Raw genomic sequence first — 17,368 nt, forward strand, 5'->3', positions numbered from 1 at the left:
CAGGCGCGCACCCTTCCCCCACAGCCTAGATCCATTGGGCTCAGAGCCTGGTGAATGCATGCAGACCTAGGCTGGAGCACGGTCTTTGCTGCCATCTGCTGTCAGCTCTTTTGCTTGCTTGCTTTCTAGCTTTTATTGAATGAACACAGATTTCATAGGTACAGCTTTAGGAATATAAAGGTTCCCCCCCCATATTCACCCTCCTGTCCCCACTGCTGTCCCACCTCCTACTCCCTCTCCCATCCCATTCTTCATTAAGGTTTGTTTTTCATTAACTATCTACAGAAGACCAACTCTATACTAAGTAAAGATTTCAACAGTTTGCACCCACACAGACACAAAGTATAAAGTACTGTTTGGAAACAAGTTTTATAGTTAATTTTCCTAGTGCAACTCATCAAGGACAGAGGTCCTACATGTGGAGCAAGTGCACAGTGACTTCTGTTGTTAATTTAACAGTTAACACTCTTATTTATGAGCTCAGTGATCACCCGAGGCTCTGTCATGAGCTTTTAGGAAGGAGAGCTGGGGATGCAGAGAGCTGGTGGGTGGCGGCCACAGAAGGGGACAGCCGACCATCTCGGGTGGCTGAAACTGTCGGGTATCAAACCCCCGCCTGAGAGACAAGACATGGGGATGTCTCCATTCTTAGAAGTGCTTCTGGCCTGAGCTGGCCCTGGGAGTTCCAAGGCACCCTGTGGAGCTGTCCCGAACCTGAGGACTGATCCAGAGCAGTCATGCTGGGGCATCCACGTTCAGGGCAGAGGTGAGGGAGGCAGCAGGAGCCCAGTAACGCTGCAGGGTCTGTGAGGCGAGTGAAAAATGGAGAGGTGTTCACCAGGCTGCAATCCAGAAGGAGTGGGCCCGATTTCTCGCTTTCCACCGGACTAGAAAGAAACCAGTATTCCTGGACAGTACTTGCTGCCTCCCCCGCTCAATGCTGTCCCTCAGTGCTTCTCCTGCAGAGATAGCCCCAAAGAGGGACCAGCAGAGAGCAGGGCCCAGGTCTCACCACAGGCATGCTTTGGGTACAACCAAGGGTAGGCAAAGATGCTGGAGAGGAAGAGGCAGGGAGGAGGGCCAGGTGCAGACAGACAGATGGAGCCAGAGGCAAGCTTGCCTTGAAAGATACCAGAGACATCGGGGTGGCTGTCAGGTGGTGTGGCTGGTGCTGGGGGTATGGGCTCTCTTGTTTATGAGGCTGTGGTGGGTTCAAAGGGAGGGTGTAGGGAAGTGGGGGTGGGACTTGCTGGTCAGAGCCACCTGCGGAGAGGCGCTCTGAATGACTGTGGACGAGAACGCAGGTGTCTACAGGCTGCAGACTTCAGCTCCAGGCTGAACGTGTGGGGTTGGCCTCAGTGCTTTGCTGTGTCCTTTTGAAGCCAATAGCAGTGTGTTGATGGCCCCCTGGCATCTCCAGTGGGCTCCATCCAAGTGGACGTTGGGTGTATCTGGGATGTCTGAGAAGTGAAAAGAAAGAGCTGGCGTTGGTGGCTTGTGTGATTCTGTGATTCTGTGAGCCTGGGGCAGGGTGGCAGGGCGGCTGCCCCAGACGCCAGGGAGGAGCCGGGAATGGCACAGAGGGGCAGAGCCAGAGGGGTTTGGAGGCCATGGCTGGCTTGGCCCCAGCCTGGGAAGCCAGGGGCACAGAAGTCTCACAGTTATCCAAATTTCTTTTCCTTTGGGAGCTGTGAGCCTTTGGTCTTGAGAGCTGTTTAACTGTGACTGCCTTGTGACACATTGGCTTTATCCGAATCTTCTCTTTTATTCTGCCCTAGTTCTTGCAGGCTGTCGGGTAGCTAATGATCTGACAGGGATCACTTAGGAGCTGGGGGAAGTTGTTGATGGGCTCTTCCACCTGTCCGGGTGAGTCCTTTCCACTGGAGTGTGTGTCACTGCTGTCTGGGAAGCCTTTAGTCCTCAAAATACAGAAGATGGACAGCAGGTGGCGCTGTTCTGCCCTGTAGCCATTTCTCACCCTCTGGAGAAGACCCCGCCCTCTTGTCTGGGAAATCTGCATGGACTCTGCTTTCTGCCCCACAGTCACTTCCCTGTGGTGCCTGTGGTGGCCAGGTCACCCCTCCCGCCAGTGGCCTGACATGAGGGCACATGAGCAGTGTGGGGTTGAGTTGGCTGCCTCCAGCTCTCACGGGCACTCCCAGGCCATCTTGGCTTTGCAGAACACTGGTCCTCACATGTAAAATGGTGATAGAAAGGAAACTGTGAGGATTGAGGAGCTCAGGCCCGCGTAGAACAAGGGACATGCCACATATTCACCCTGGAATGTTCTAGAATGTTCCTTATCAGCTCAGCAGCTGGGGCCTGTCTGGCTTAGGTAGCCATGAAGGCCCATGTCTGAAGCTCTGTGCTGTCTGGGAAGAGGAGTAATTACAGTGAGCAGGATAACCTTGACACAAGAAACAGTCCATGCACCAAAGTCCAACCTGACTGCAAGCAATTCCTGCCCTGATGTCAGAGACAACTCACCTTCTCTCTTCTTGGAGCTGTGTTGAAAGGAGAGTGACAGTGATGCCTATAAAACTGGGAGGGTATGTACAATTAGCCCCTACCGACACACAGATCATCTCCCCTGAGGTCTCACTGCCCACAGGTTGCTTGGGGCTCACCTTAAGAAAGAACAGCCAGAGATCAGCGACTGGGCTTGAAAATCACTTTACAGGGGAAATCTCTTCCTTTTGCAGAGGAGGACTTGGAAGCTGGGTTCTGAGGTACAGGAGGACTTGGGAATGAGCGTCTTTGTCAAGGCAGGAAGTGCGTCAGAGCTCTGCTGAAGGAGGCAGCTCCCTGCAGCCATTGGCAGGATGGCTGTGCACACGGTGGGAGCAGGAGGGAGGGAGGGAGGGGGATGGCTGAGGGCGTGGGAAAAAGGCCTGCTCGTGGCAACAAGGGCACAGGAAGGGCTGGGCAGAGCCGTCTGCTGCAAGCAGGCTTGAAGCGGAATGACAGAGGCCTTCCCTGCTCCACACCCCCCCCCCCACCCTCTCTCCCTTAGCAGCCGTTTAACCTGATGCAGGTGGAAGGTGGCCTGAGCACTCAGGTGCCTGTTTGCTCTGTGCAGGCAGGATGATCGAGAATGGATGGTGCTGCTGCCTCTTAGGGCTGGGCAAAGGTTAGGGTCTCCAGCATGTGGGGTGGAAAATGGCGTTGGACACTTTCCTGAGCTGCCCACCCTTATGTTAGTAGAAGAGCAGGTGTTGGGAGGTCAAGGTCATAGCTGAAGGTTATGTCGTATCTCTGATTGACTTCTGTCTGCAGAGCAGGGTGTTAAGAGGCCCAGGAGAGTCCAGGAGCTGTAGGTGGGGGCGATGAGTAGCAATTTGTGCATTGTCAGAGGAATGGAAAATGGGGCTGTGGCTGTGGAAATCACCACTGTGGTCCCTCAGACAGCTAGAAGTGGAGCTACTGTGTGATTGCACAACAGCACTCCTGGGTACTTATCCAAAAGTGAGGGAATCAGAGTCTTGCAGCACCATCTGGATGCCCATGTTCATTGTGGCGTCATTCACAATAGCCAAGAAGTAGAGGTAATGCAACTGTCTACCAACACGTGACTGGATACCCAACACGGGGTCTGTCCATCATGGAGTGTCACCCTGCCTTAGGGCAGAGGACTTCTTGTTTGCTTTTGACTGCATGGATGTACTGGAGGACGTTAGGCTGAGTGAAATAAGCCAGACACAGCATGACACGCCTTTGGAGGGGCAGGACCCTTGCAGAGTCCAGGGAGCTCTGGCTACGTCCTTTCTTAGGAGCTCGGAGGGCATGACCCAAGTCCTTCCATGGAGTTGCCTATCTCTTACCTGCTGCAGTCTGCCAAAGCCTCTGATCAGCTACAGGTTGGGTCAGGACTGGCTTAAACCGTGGCCCCAGGGTAAGCATCTGGCCTCCTGCTTAGGACTTGACTCCTGGCTCAGGCTCTGACTCCAGCTTCTTTCTCAGGCAGACTAGGAGGCAGCTGTGATGACTCAAGGAGTTAGACCCCTGCCCCCACCTGGGAGACCTGGGTTGCAGCCACTGTGAGCATTTGTGGAGTGACCCACTGGGTGGAAGAGTCTCTCTCTCTCTCTCTCTCTCTCTCTCTCTCTCTCTGGCTTTCAAAGCAATTAACTAATTAATTGTTAAAGAATGTTAGGATCCCACCACCGCATTTCCCTGGTAAGGCTCTTGTCTTCACAGGAATCACCGAGTGATTTCTCCCTCCTCTCTCACACCCAGATTTAATTCCTGGTAGGAACTTCTGATGCTGTGGTTGGGCTGTGTCCCCTCAGGAAGATTTGTTGAAGTTCCTAGGCCACAGGCAGTCCAAATTCGACCTTATTTGAAAGTGGGATCCATAGAGGGGTAATCGGGTTGAAACAAGGCCACGTTGGCAGGCGCTAATCCAATCTGATGGTGTCCTTATATAAAAGGGGGAAATCTACTCCCAGAGACGGACAGACACAGCCCGTACAGCACGGGGAGAGTGGAGAGCCGCAGCCACAGCTTGGAACACCTGGAATCTGGGGAGAGGGCTGGGACAGACCCTTCTCTAGCATCTTGGGGAGGGAGTAGGACCTGCAGCCTCCACACGTGTCAGATACCACCACTGTGCTGTCACCCAGTTCCTAAGGCAGCCCCGGGAACCTGGATGCCTGTCGCACTCACTTTTACAGCACAGCGCAAGTTGAGAAAGTTGAAGTGACTTCGTAGGGCCACACGGATAGTCTGAAGTGGAACCAGCCCCTACACCAGATCCCGAATGTGGGCCACAGAGCCCCCTGCACTCTCCAGACCCTGGAGGCCTCCCCCTTGAGCCCTGCTCACCCACTCCCTGCATCCAAGTCTGTCTGGTCTCCTCCTGGTGCTATAGACCCTACCACACGGCTGCCCCTCTATTCTGGATGACCCAGCCTCCCCCAGAGCCTGACCAAAGGTCCCTTGCTGGGGTGGGGTGGGGGCTAGGAAGGGAGACAGACAAGGAGGGAGGGGCGGAGAGAAGAGGAGCAAGCAAAGAGGCAGTGGGAGTGAGGAGGAAGGGAGGGGAGAAGGGAGTTTCCCCATTCCACTCAGAGGGGGTCAGCCCTGCAACTGCTGTAATTGACACTTTATAAAAATGTAACTTTGAAGCAGTTGACTAGTACCCCGACTGAATAATTGAAGAAATGTTTGCTGGGATTGTGCTGGAGTGCTAGCAGCTGTGGCTGCTTTGATATTTATAAGCGGGATAAATTTTTTTTTTCCCTTTTAGGAAAAAAACCTTTCAGAGTCATTTTAGTCCGGCTCCATCATCAAAGTTCAGGATGGGGTAATGGAAGCAATGAATTGGTTCTAGCTCTTTCCTGGAAGCAAGTAAACATCTCAGCGAGTGACTTTTAGGCAACATTAGGATTTCTGTAAACAAAGGTATTTAGAAAACCACACATCTGCTAACGTAATCTGAGCCATAGTGCTCCAACTGATGTGGAGTAACTTAAGGGGTTAGTTGAAGGTTGGGCAACCTGGAACTTTGTGTCCCTCCCAAGTGATGTCAGTCTGGGGCGCCTACCTTCCCAGGATGGAGCTGGGACCAGGGCGCATGCTCAGACCCCCGCCGGGGTTGTCTATCTGAGGTGGGTACCACCCACTTCCTTAGAGAGGTGGACGCCGGCTCTCTCCACCACAGACCCCGCTTAGGGGTGTTGCACATTTCCCGTCTCCCACCGCGGATGGCTCTCACTCAGAGGTACTGTTTTGGGTTTTTTTCTTCTGAATTGTGGGCCTATACTGGGTATTTCTCTGTGTGGGGTGGTCCACACGCGTGCGTCAATGTGTGTGTGTGTGTTCTGTCCCTATCAACTCAGCATACCAACGTCTGCTTAGTGTTTCTTACTCTGTGGGAGACAGAACCTGGACCGGAAATTAATATATTAATTGCGTACCTCACAACAATCTTGATATCTTCAAAAATGGAATTTGGAAGCAATATGGGGACACATGGCCCTAATTGTCAAGAAAATCATAATCCTTCATTTTAAAAATACCCTTTCCTCATGGAGAACACTGGCAATACCATCCAGCTGACGCTACCCCAGGCTTCCCTGATCTTGCCAGCTTTTCGGTGAAATAATGAGGTCTCATTGGTAACAACCCGTCCTTCACAGATTTTGACAGTTACCATCTTCATGGGAGCTTCTGAGTTTGTTATAGTCCCATTTGTTTAGTTTTGTTTTTGTTGCCTGTGCCTTGGAGGTCTTGTCGAAGAAGTCGTCCTCTACAGCAATGTCTTGGAGCGTTTGCCTTCGGTTTCTTTCAGCAACTTTGTAATCTGTTCAATTTAGGTCTTTGATCCGGTTTGAGTTGATTGTTATGTATAGCGAGTGGTATGGATCTAATTTCATTCTTCTACAAGTATACATCCATTTTTGCTAGCACCATTTGTTGAATCAGTTGGGCTGTATATAGATGGATATTTTGTGGGCTCACTTTTGTTCCATTGATCTATGTGTCACTTGTTATACCAGTACCATGCTGCTTTAATGATTATAGCTTTGTATTGTGCCTTCAGCTTGATTTTTCTTGCTCAAGATCACCTTGGCTATTCTAGGTCATTTGCGACACCATATGAATTTTAAGATTGTTTTTTCTAAATCTTAATACCATTGGTTTTTTAAAAATATTTATTTATTTATTTGAAAGTCAGAGTTACACAGAGAGGAGGAGGAGAGCAGAGAGAGAGAGAGGTCTTTGATCTGCTGGTTCACTCCCCAATTGGTCACAGTGGCTTCAGCTGTGCTAATCCAAAGCCAGGAGCCAGGAGCTTCTTCCAGGTCTCCCACATGGTTGCAGGGGCCCAGGGACTTGGGCCACCCTCCACTGCTTTCCTAAGCCACCACAGAGAGCTGGATTGGAAGAGGAGCAGCTGGGACTCAAATCAGCTACCGTAGGGGATGCCAGCACTGCAGGCAGCAGCTTTACCTACTATGCCAACACAGCCAGACTGTGTATATGTATTCATTTCATCTATGTGGAATACTGTGAACAGTTCCTAATGCATAGGACATGTTTAGTCAGTGTTGATTGTTATTGTTAACATAGCTATTGATACTTCTAGAATACACGGTTATTTGCCTTTTGCCCAAACAGTTGCTTAGTTGTGTTGAATAATTATTTATTAGGAAAATATTTTGCAGTACCAATTAGAGGTCTCTGGGCTCTAATGGTGTGTGATTGTCAGTAGAATAATATAATATTCTCAGGACATCCCGCAACTTCGACAGTTTGTTCATTCAGTAGATTCTGTCTCCCTCTTTTTTACCCTTTGAAATTGATTTGTTGAAGAAATCTGGTCATTTGGGGCTGTGGTTCAGTAGGCTAATCCTCTGCCTGTCAGTGCCAGCATCCCATATGGGTGCTAGTTTGATTCTTGGCTGCTCCTTTTCCAATCTGCCTCTCTGGTGTGGCCTGGAAAATCAGTAGAAGATGGCCCAAGTGCTTGGACCTCTGCACCTGAGAGGGAGACCTGGAAGAAGCTCCTGGCTTTGGACTGGCGCAGCTCCAGCTGTTGAGGCTATTTGGGGAGTGAATCTGTGGATGGAAGACCTTTCTCTCTGTCTCTTCCTCTCAGTGTCTATAACTTGGCCTCTCAAATAAATAAAATCTAAAGAAAAAAAGAAATTAGGTCATTTATTCTATAAAGTTTTCCATATTCTGGATTTTGCTGATTGTACTTTTTTCCCACCAGAAACCTCTTATTTAAGTAGACAAACTTCATGTGTTTCATAAATGCAACTTTGGGAATATAGTGATAGTGTTACTTCCCTCCATACCCACCCTCCCACCCCCAATCCCACGCTTCTTCCTCCTCCCACTCCTATCCCCATTCTTAGTTTTTACTAAGATCTGTTTTTATTTAACTTCATACACATATTATCAACTGTATGCTAAGAGTTCAACAAATAATATGAAAACCTGTTCCTCAACAGTTTTTGATTTCTTCTATGACCCACTGTTCGTTCAGGTGCATGTTGTTCAGTCTCCATGTGTTTGCGTATGTTCTAGAGATTCTTGAATTGCCAATTTCCAGCTTCATTCCACTGTGGTCTGAGAAGATGCATGGTATGAATTTGATTTCTTTGAATCTGCAGAGACTTGCTTTATGGCCTGATCTTGGTCATTCCTAGAGAAAGTTCCATGCAGTGCTGAGAAGAATGTATATTCTGCAACAGTAACATGAAAAGGTCTGTATATATCTGTTAGGTCCATTTGGTGTATAGTATTGATGAACTCTGTTTCCTTGCTGATTTTCTGTCCAGTTGATCTGTGAATTGCTGAAAGTAGGGTATTAAAGTCCCCCACTGTTGTTGTATTGGAGTCTATGTCCCCCTTTAGATCCATCAACATTTATTTTAAATAGTCAGGTGACCCGTATTTAGGGGCACAAAGTTTAGTATAGTCTCATCTTCCTGTTGAATTGATGCCTTAATCATTGCATAGTGCTCTTCTTTGTCTTAAGTTTTGTGTTAGTCTATGTTATCTGTTATGTGTTAGCCTATGTTGTCTGATATTAGAATGGCTATACCAGCTCTTTTTTTGTGTGTTAGCATGGTGTCTTTTTCCATCCTTTCACTTTGTCTGCCTTTATCTTTGTTGCTGAGATGAGTTTCTTGTAGGCATCAAATAGATGGGTTTTGTTTGTTAATCCATTTGGCCACTCTGTGTCTTCTAACTCGAGAGTTGAGGCCATTTACATTCAAGGTGATTTTTGATGCATAACAACGTGCCCCTTCCATTTTCCCATAGATTTCCTCTTGTTTGCTTGGGGTTTCCTTTGTACTTTACTGGGAGATTTTCTGCTTTCACCTTCTTTTGTAGAGATGACCATGTTTCTGTGTTTCTTTGTGTAGCGCATGCTTAACCATCATTTGTAAGTCTGGATGGGTGGTGACAAATTCAGCTTCATACATGAGTGCATTGCAGGATATAGTTTTTTAGGGTTGACAGTTCTTTTAGTACTTGGAATATATCTTGCCTCTTTCTAGCTTGCAGGGTTTCTGGTGAGAAATTCATTGTGAGTCTAATTGAAGATCCTCTGAAAGTAATTGGCATTTCTCTCATGCACATTTTGGAATCTTTTCTTTGTTTTATTGTGGCGAGTTTGATTGCAATATGTCATGGTGAAGATCTCTTCTGGTCATGTCCATTAGGAGTTCCATGTCTTCCTGTACTTGGATGTCCCTTTCTCCAAATTAGGGAAGTTTTCTATAATTATTTCACCAAAAAGATCTTCTGATCCTTTCTCTCTCTCTCTGTCTGTGCCATCAGGAACTCTTAAAACCTGTATGTTGGGTCATTTGGTTGTATCCCATAGATCTCTAACACTGTTTTTAGTTTTCTAATTTCTTCATTTTTTTGGTCTGAGTAGAAAACCTAAAGATTTGTCTTCTAACTTGGATATTCTTTCTTCTGCCCCACCGATTCTGTTGTTAAGGCTTTCCACCGCATTTTTTATTTGTTCTATTGAATTCTTCATTTATACTGTTTCACATTGATTTCTCTTTAAAAATCACAATTTCTTTTTTTTCAAAAAGTTTATTTGTTTGCTTAAAGTCAGAGTTAAGTGAGGCAGAGAGAAGAGAGATATAGGTCTTCCATCCACTGGTTCACTCCCCAGATGGCTGCGTCAATCAAAAGTGAGCAGCCAGGAGATTTTTCCAGGTCTCCCATGTGGGTACAGGGGCCGAAGGACTTGGGCCATCATCCACTGCTTTCCCAGGACATAGCAGAGAGCTGGATTGGAAGTGGAGCAGCCAAGACTAGAACCAGCTCCCAGATAGGATGCCAGTGCTGCAGGTAGTGTCTTTCCCAGCTATGCCACAGTGCCGGCTCCCAAAATCTCAATTTCATGAGAAATTTTCCTCATGCCATGTATGGATTTGTTTAATTTGTTGATTTGCTTCTGGTTTCTTCTAAGTAATCCCACAATCAAGTTTTTGAATTCTGTTTCTAGCATGTCTTCAGTCTCTTTGTCTTCATATTCTAGTATTGAAGTGTTGTTGTGTTCCTTTGAGGGTATTGTGTTGCCTTCCTTATTCTTGTTTCTTGAATTGCTACATTTATTTTTAGGTGTTAGTGCAGATACTTGTTAGTTTATTTTTCCCCTGTGATGGCTTTTATCTTTGGACTACTTCTCTGTGGATTAGTGGAGTGTCTGCTCTTTCAGTGAATACCCAGAGGCATGTGCTGGGTGTGGCCAGAGAGCTCTGTTCAGTGGTCCAGGGTAAGGGGAATGTCCAAGGTGACTCTCAAATTGGGCACGGTAATCTCTTTTTTTTTTTCAGTCGGGAGGTTTTTTTCAGCTCTGTTGGTGTGGTCAAACACTCACCCCTCTCCTCCAAGGAAACCAATGCCTGGGCACTAGCTTCAGTGGGCACAGTATTCATTTGTGCTGTTACAAGAACCACACAGAGGATCTATGCAGTCCTCAGTGTGAGCCCAGATCCCACAGCAGTGACCATCACCAAACAATTGGGGAGCCCCAAATGTGTGGAACTGCCCACACTGACTACCCAAAGACCCAGCCACACCCTGCAACCTCACATGGATTCACATGGTTTTCAAGTCTCGGCACACAAGGCTCCCACAGTTATGAGCATCCAGCCCCCTATCAGTTTTCCCAGCCTAACTCGGGCATCTCCTTGGCTGGTTGCTAGGCACATGGATGGGAGCTGGTGCAGATGATACATAGGTCTATAATGGTGCCCTCACACCCTCAGCTGGTTTCAGGACACTGGTGCTGGGTGGTCAGAGAGAACTTGCCCCCCTTTTTTCCCTCTAGGTTGGTAGGGACACTGTCCCCCACAGGCTCCAAGCCAGACTCACACCAAGCTCTTCCCACACAGTGGCTTGGGCTGCTGCAGTCTGCTCTCACCTCTCTCCAAAGCTGGTTCTGAGGCTCTCTGCTGCTGGGGTCCTGAGTTGTGTGTGTCCCTCCACATTGGTCACAGTGTTCCTCTGATTTGCAAGGCATTTCTTCTGCTGTTCTCTCCCTAACTCAACTCTGAGATTCCACTATCCATTTTTATTAAATATCTTCCCTAGACTATAACAATAAGTTCCTGCCGTATTCTGCCACTTGGTGCTTCTTTCCTCATTTTCTTAAATAAGAAAATGTACACATGTACAATTGGAGTAATATTGCCTGCCTCCTCGCCTTGCCAGGGGTGTTTGGAGACTTCAGCAATAATCTTCCATGAAAATGCAATGAGCCAGTTTTCCTTAAGCTGGGGTTCATGGCTGCTCATCTAGCAAAGTCTGTGCAGGCTGTCAGTTGGGAAGAAAGTGTCAAACATTGTTGTAGCCCTCATTAGAAGGGGGGGGGGGAGTAAGCTTGATGAGGTTTGCCTACAGTCTGGAGGTGCCTTCCTGACTCCGTTTCACCAGAATCTGCTCCTAGAGTAAGAATTATAAGAGTACAAATCACAGCGTCCACCGCCCTTGGCACCAAGGGTCTTTTGTTTCCAGTTGACAACTCCTGGTGCCCCTAGGACAGCATTAGACATGCAGGGACTCACAGCTTTTGCATGCAATTTTAGGGCTTCCTAGGCCTCCCTCATGCCCACTGATGAATTTCCAAGTTAAAAATATGTTCCTTGAGGGTGGGATGGGGATATGTCTAAGAATCATTTTGATGGCCTTTAAGAAATTAGACCATGTATAAAAGACATTGGGCTACAGGCAGGCAAACATTTTAATTAAACATGGATGCTATGACACAGGCGTCCTGCCGGAGTGCAGCTGCTCCCCGGGGAGTTGCTTCTTACTGTAACTTACCCTCCAGGAGTCAGTCCTTTAGACTCAAGACTGAGCAGGTGCTTCCTGGACATGCCCCTGCTGTGGGGACCTAGACTCGTGGACATCAAAGCGTGCCTTCAATTAAGGCCAACATCCTACTAATGTTTTCAAAAACCTTATTTATTTGAAAGAGTAAGAGGTAGAGACAGATGTCTTCAATCTGCTGGTTCACTTCCCAAAGGGCCACAATGGCAGGAGCTGAGCTCATCTGGAGCCAGGAGCCTTTTCTGGGTCTCCCACGTGGATGTAGGGGCCCAGGCACTTGGGCCATCCTCCATTGCACTCCCGGGCCACAGTAGAGAGCTGGCCTGGAAGAGGGGCAACCGGGACAGAATCCATTGCCCCGACCAGGACTAGAACCCGGGGTGCCGGTGCCTCAGGCGGAGGATTAGCCTATTGAGCTGTGGTGCCCGCTGAGCTGTTTCCTTACTCCTTAAGGGGCCTCTATAAGGTCTGGATGAAATCCCAAAGCCTGACCCCCAAGTCCTCCTCCAGGTCGAGAGGTACTTGAGGGCTGGCCTGGTGAAACGAGGTTGCTACACACCCCTAGACCTGCTAAGGCAGGCCCCTGCAGGCCTGGGGGCCCAGCCAGGTGAGCACCACATTTTCCAACCCCAGCACATGTGTTGTCTCCAGGCCACCTGTCCCTAGAGCGCTGTGTTCCCCCTGCCTGATAAGTACAGAGCTGACTGATCACCTTGCACATCTCAGCCTCAGCCAGCATGTCCTGAGCAAATCCTGAGGGACCACTGTGTGACCGCACCTGGAGACAGGGCCATACAGATGGAATGAGGGTAAAATGAAGACACGTGGGTCGCCAGCATCCAATCTGGCGCCTTAGGAGATGAGGACAGAGACATGCACCCAGAGTGACCACGTGGTGACCCAGGGAGAAGAGGTCATCTACACGGACTTGTAGACTTGATCTTGGCCTTCTGGCCTTTAGCAGAGTGAGGAATACATTTCTGCTGCGTGAGCCGCCCTGTCTGTGGAGCAGACTCAGCTGGTGAGCGTGGCTGGGCCCTCCCTGACCTTGCTGAGCTGCCTTCCAGGCCCCTTGTCCGCCATGTCTTGTGGTCCCTGTGGCCAGGGGAGCCTCCGTGAGCCTCCACTGTTGGGTTTCTTACCCTAGCCTCAGCTCCAGGTGCTGAGATTGGCCGGCAGGGTTCAGGGCTGGGCTTGAGTCTGTTGCCATGGGTAGGAGCCAGCTCGCCTTTCACCTGAGCACGCTGCACAGATGCCACCCCTCAGGTGAGTCCCCGCGGGTCCTTGTGCAGTTCTGGAGCGCCACTTCTGTGTCTGGGAACGGCTCCGTGACCCAGAGAGACAGAAGTTGCTGGCCTCTTGGATTGCACTGGCATGAGATGGGAGAAATGGGATGCACAGGCCTTCAGGCTGGCACCCCAATTCCCCAGCACTGCACTCACCTCTGGTCAGTGCCTCTGCCTTTGGGGGCCACTCTGGACTCGGCTCACAGAGGTCAGACTTCCTGTTCCCGGGAGCCCGGGACCCCTTCCATCTCCTGCTCCTGTGGGCTGGCTCTTGGCCCCTCTGCACCATGCGTGGGCGTGTCTTCCCCTTCTGGGGGCTCCTCCCAGTGCATCTGCATCACGCTGTCACACTCAGGCGCGTGCCCTTCTCCCCACAGCCTAGATCCATTGGGCTCAGAGCCTGGTGATTGCATGCAGACCTAGGCTGGAGCACGGTCTTTGCTGCCATCTGCTGTCAGCTCTTTTGCTTGCTTGCTTTCTAGCTTTTATTGAATGAACACAGATTTCATAGGTACAGCTTTAGGAATATAAAGGTTACCCCCCAACATACCCACCCTCCAGCCCCCACTGCCGTCCCACCTCCTACTCCCTCTCCCATCCCATTCTTCATTAAGATTTGTTTTTAAGTAACTATCTACAGAAGACCAACTCTATACTAAGTAAAGATTTCAACAGTTTGCACCCACACAGACACACAAAGTACAAAGTGCTGTTTGAAAACAAGTTTTATAGTTAATTTTCCTAGGGCAACTCATCAAGGACAGAAGTCCTACATGGGGAGCAGGTGCACAGTGATTTCTGTTGTCAAGTTAACAATTAACACTCTTATTTATGAGCTCAGTGAACACCCGAGGCTCTGTCATGAGCTTTTAGGAAGGAGAGCTGGGGATGCAGAGAGCTGGTGGGTGGTGCCACAGAAGGGTGCAGCCACTGTCTGGGGTGGCTGAAATTGTCGGGTATCAAACCCCGGCTTGAGAGACAAGATGTGGGGATGTCTCCATTCTTGGAGGTGCGTCTGGCCTGAGCTGGCCCCGGGAGTTCCAAGGCACCCTGGGGTGCTGGTCCATGAGAGGCTGGGGTGGTAACAGTGCTAGCCGAACCTGAGGACTGATCCAGAGCAGTCATGCTGGGACATCCACGTCCGGGCAGAGGTGAGGGAGGCAGCAGGAGCGCTGCAGGGTCTGTGAGGCGAGTGAAAAGAGGAGAAATGTTCACCAGGCTGCAATCCAGAAAAACCGGGCCCGATTCCTCGCTTTCCACCGGACTAGAAAGAAACCAGTATTCCTGGACAGTGCTTGCTGCCTCCCCCACTCAACGCTGTCCCTCAGTGCTTCTCCTGCAGGGATAGCCCCAAAGAGGAACCAGCAGAGAGCAGGGCCCAGGTCTCACCACAGGCATGCTTTGGGTACAACCAAGGGGAGGCAAAGATGCTGGAGAGGAAGAGGCAGGGAGGAGGTCCAGGTGCAGACGGACAGATGGGGCCAGAGAGGCAAGCTTGCCTTGAAAGATACCAGAGACATCGGGGTGGCTGTCAGGTGGTGTGGCTGGTGCTGGGGGGATGGGCTCTCTTGTTTATGAGGCTGTGGTGGGTTCAAAGGGAGGGTGTAGGGAAGTGGGGGTGGGACTTGCTGGTCAGACCCGCCTGCGGAGAGGCGCTCTGAATGACTGTGGACGAGAACGCAGGTGTCTACAGGCTGCAGACTTCAGCTCCAGGCTGAACGTGTGGGGTTGGCCTCAGTGCTTTGCTGTGTCCTTTTGAAGCCAATAGCAGCGTGTTGATGGCCCCCTGGCATCTCCAATGGGCTCCATCCAAGTGGATGTTGGGTGTATCTGGGATGCTGAGACGCGAAAAGAAAGAGCTGGCATTGGTGGCTTGTGCGATTCTGTGATTCTGTGAGCTGGGGGCAGGGTGGCAGGGTGGCTGCCCCAGATGCCAGGGAGGAGCCGGGAATGGCACAGAGGGGCAGAGCCAGAGGGGTTTGGAGGCCATGGCTGGCTTGGCCCCAACCTGGGGAAGCCAGAGGCACAGAAGTCTCACAGTCATCCAAATTTCTTTTCCTTTGGGAGCTGTGAGCCTTTGGTCTTGAGAGCTGTTTAACTGTGACTGCCTTGTGACACAGTGGCTTTATCCGAATCTTCTCTTTTATTCTGCCCTAGTTCTTGCAGGCTGTCGGGTAGCTAATGATCTGACAGGGATCCCTTAGGAGCTGGGGGAAGTTGTTGATGGGCTCTTCCACCTGTCTGGGTGAGTCTTTTCCCCTGGAGTGTGTGTCTGTTGTCTGGGAAGCCTTCAGTCCTCAAAATACAGAAGATGGACGGCAGGTGGCGTTGTTCTGCTCTGTAGCCATTTATCACCCTCTGGAGAAGACCCCGCCCTCTTGTCTGGGAAATCTGCATGGACTCTGCTTTCTGCCCCACAGTCACTTCCCTGTGGTGCCTGTGGTGGCCAGGTCACCCCTCCCGCCAGTGGCCTGACGCGAGGGCACATGAGCAGTGTGGGGTTGAGTTGGCTGCCTCCAGCTCTCACGGGCACTCCCAGGCCATCTTGGCTTTGCAGAACGCTGGTGCTCACATGTAAAATGGTGATAGAAAGGAAACTGTGAGGATTGAGGAGCTCAGGCCTGTGTAGAACAAGAGCCATGCCACATATTCACCCTGGAATGTTCTAGAATGTTCCTTTCCATCAGCTCAGCAGCTGGGGCCTGTCTGGCTTAGGTAGCCATGATGGCCCATGTCTGAAGCTCTGTGCTGTCTGGGAAGAGGAGTGATTATAGTGAGCAGGATAACCTTGACACAAGAAACAGTCCATGCACCAAAGTCCAACCTGACTGCAAGCAGTTCCTGCCCTGATGTCAGAGACTATTCACCTTCTCTCTTCTTGGGGCTGTGTTGAAAGGAGAGTGACAGCGATGCCTATAAAACTGGGAGGGCATGTACTATTAGCCCCTACGGACACACAGATCATCTCCTCTGAGGTCTCACTGCCCACAGGTTGCTTGCGGCTCACCTCATAGAGAACAGCCAAAGATCAGCGACTGGGCTTGAAAATCACTTTCCAGTGGAAATCTCTTCCTTTTGCAGAGGAGGACTTGGAAGCTGGGTTCTGAGGTACAGGAGGACTTGGGAATGAGCGTCTTTGTCAAGGCAGGAAGTGCGTCAGAGCTCTGCTGAAGGAGGCAGCTCCCATGCAGCCATTGGCAGGACTGCTGAGCACAGGGTAGGACCAGGAAGGAGGGAGGAGAATGGCTGAGGGTGTGGGAAAAAGGCCTGCTCATGGCAACAAGGGCACAGGAAGGGCTGGGCAGAGCCGTCTGCTGCAAGCAGGCTTGAAGCGGAATGACAGAGGCCTTCCCTGCTCCACACCCCCCCCCCCCCTCTGCTCCCTTAGCAGCCGTTTAACCTGATGCCTGAGCACTCAGGTGCCTGTTTGCTCTGTGCAGGATGATGGAGAATGGATGGTGCTGCTGCCTCTTAGGGCTGGGGAAAGGTTAGCCTCTCAAACATGTGGGGTGGAAAATGGCCTTGGACACTTTCCTGAGCTGCCCACCCTTATGTTAGTAGAAGAGCAGGTGTTGGGAGGTCAAGGTCATAGCTGAAGGTTATGTCGTATCTCTGATTGACTTCTGTCTGCAGAGCAGGGTGTTAAGAGGCCCAGGAGAGTCCAGGAGCTGTAGGTGGGGGCGATGAGTAGCGATTTGCGCATTGTCAGAGGAATGGAAAATGGGGCTGTGGCTGTGGAAATCACCATTGTGGTCCCTCAGACAGCTAGAAGTGGAGCTACTGTGTGATTGCACAACACCACTCCTGGGTATTTATCCAAAAGTGAGGGAATCAGAGTCTTGCAGCACCATCTGGATGCCCATGTTCATTGTGGCAAATTCACAATAGCCAAGAAGTAGAGGTAATGCAACTGTCCACCAACACGTGACTGGATACCCAGCACGGGGTCTGTCCATCCATGGAGTGTCACCCTGCCTTAGGGCAGAGGGCTTCTTGTTTGCTTTTGATCGCATGGATGAACTGGAGGACGTTAGGCTGAGTGAAATAAGCCAGACACAGCATGACACGCCTTTGGAGGGGCAGGACCCTTGCAGTCTGGGGAGCTCTGGCTACGTCCTTTCTTAGGAGCTCGGAGGGCACGACCCAAATCCATCCGTGGAGTTGCCTATCTCTTACCTGCAACAGTCTGATCAGCTACAGGTTGGGTCAGGACTGGCTTAAACCGTGGCCCCAGGGTAAGCATCTGGCCTCCTGCTTAGGACTTGACT

At 50.3% G+C, this 17,368-nt stretch overlaps 1 long non-coding RNA gene across 2 annotated transcripts; it reads right to left on the reverse strand.

Annotated features, from left to right (window-relative positions):
• Positions 1-476: 476 nt before the first annotated feature.
• On the reverse strand, positions 477-2,828 carry LOC149125347 (uncharacterized). 2 transcript variants are annotated; one of them, XR_016211378.1, is made up of 4 exons: positions 2,628-2,828; positions 2,488-2,541; positions 1,264-1,460; positions 477-804 (listed from the first exon to the last, which is right to left on the reverse strand). It is a non-coding gene; the product is annotated as an uncharacterized LOC149125347 (long non-coding RNA). The 2 variants fall into 2 exon arrangements; XR_016211377.1 differs by lacking the exon at positions 477-804 and having other exon boundaries at positions 1,206-1,460.
• Positions 2,829-17,368: the final 14,540 nt, after the last annotated feature.

Source organism: Oryctolagus cuniculus, chromosome 7, assembly GCF_051225735.1.
Source record: "Oryctolagus cuniculus isolate XC-2025 breed Fujian yellow rabbit chromosome 7, ASM5122573v1, whole genome shotgun sequence".
Lineage (NCBI taxonomy): Eukaryota > Metazoa > Chordata > Mammalia > Lagomorpha > Leporidae > Oryctolagus > Oryctolagus cuniculus.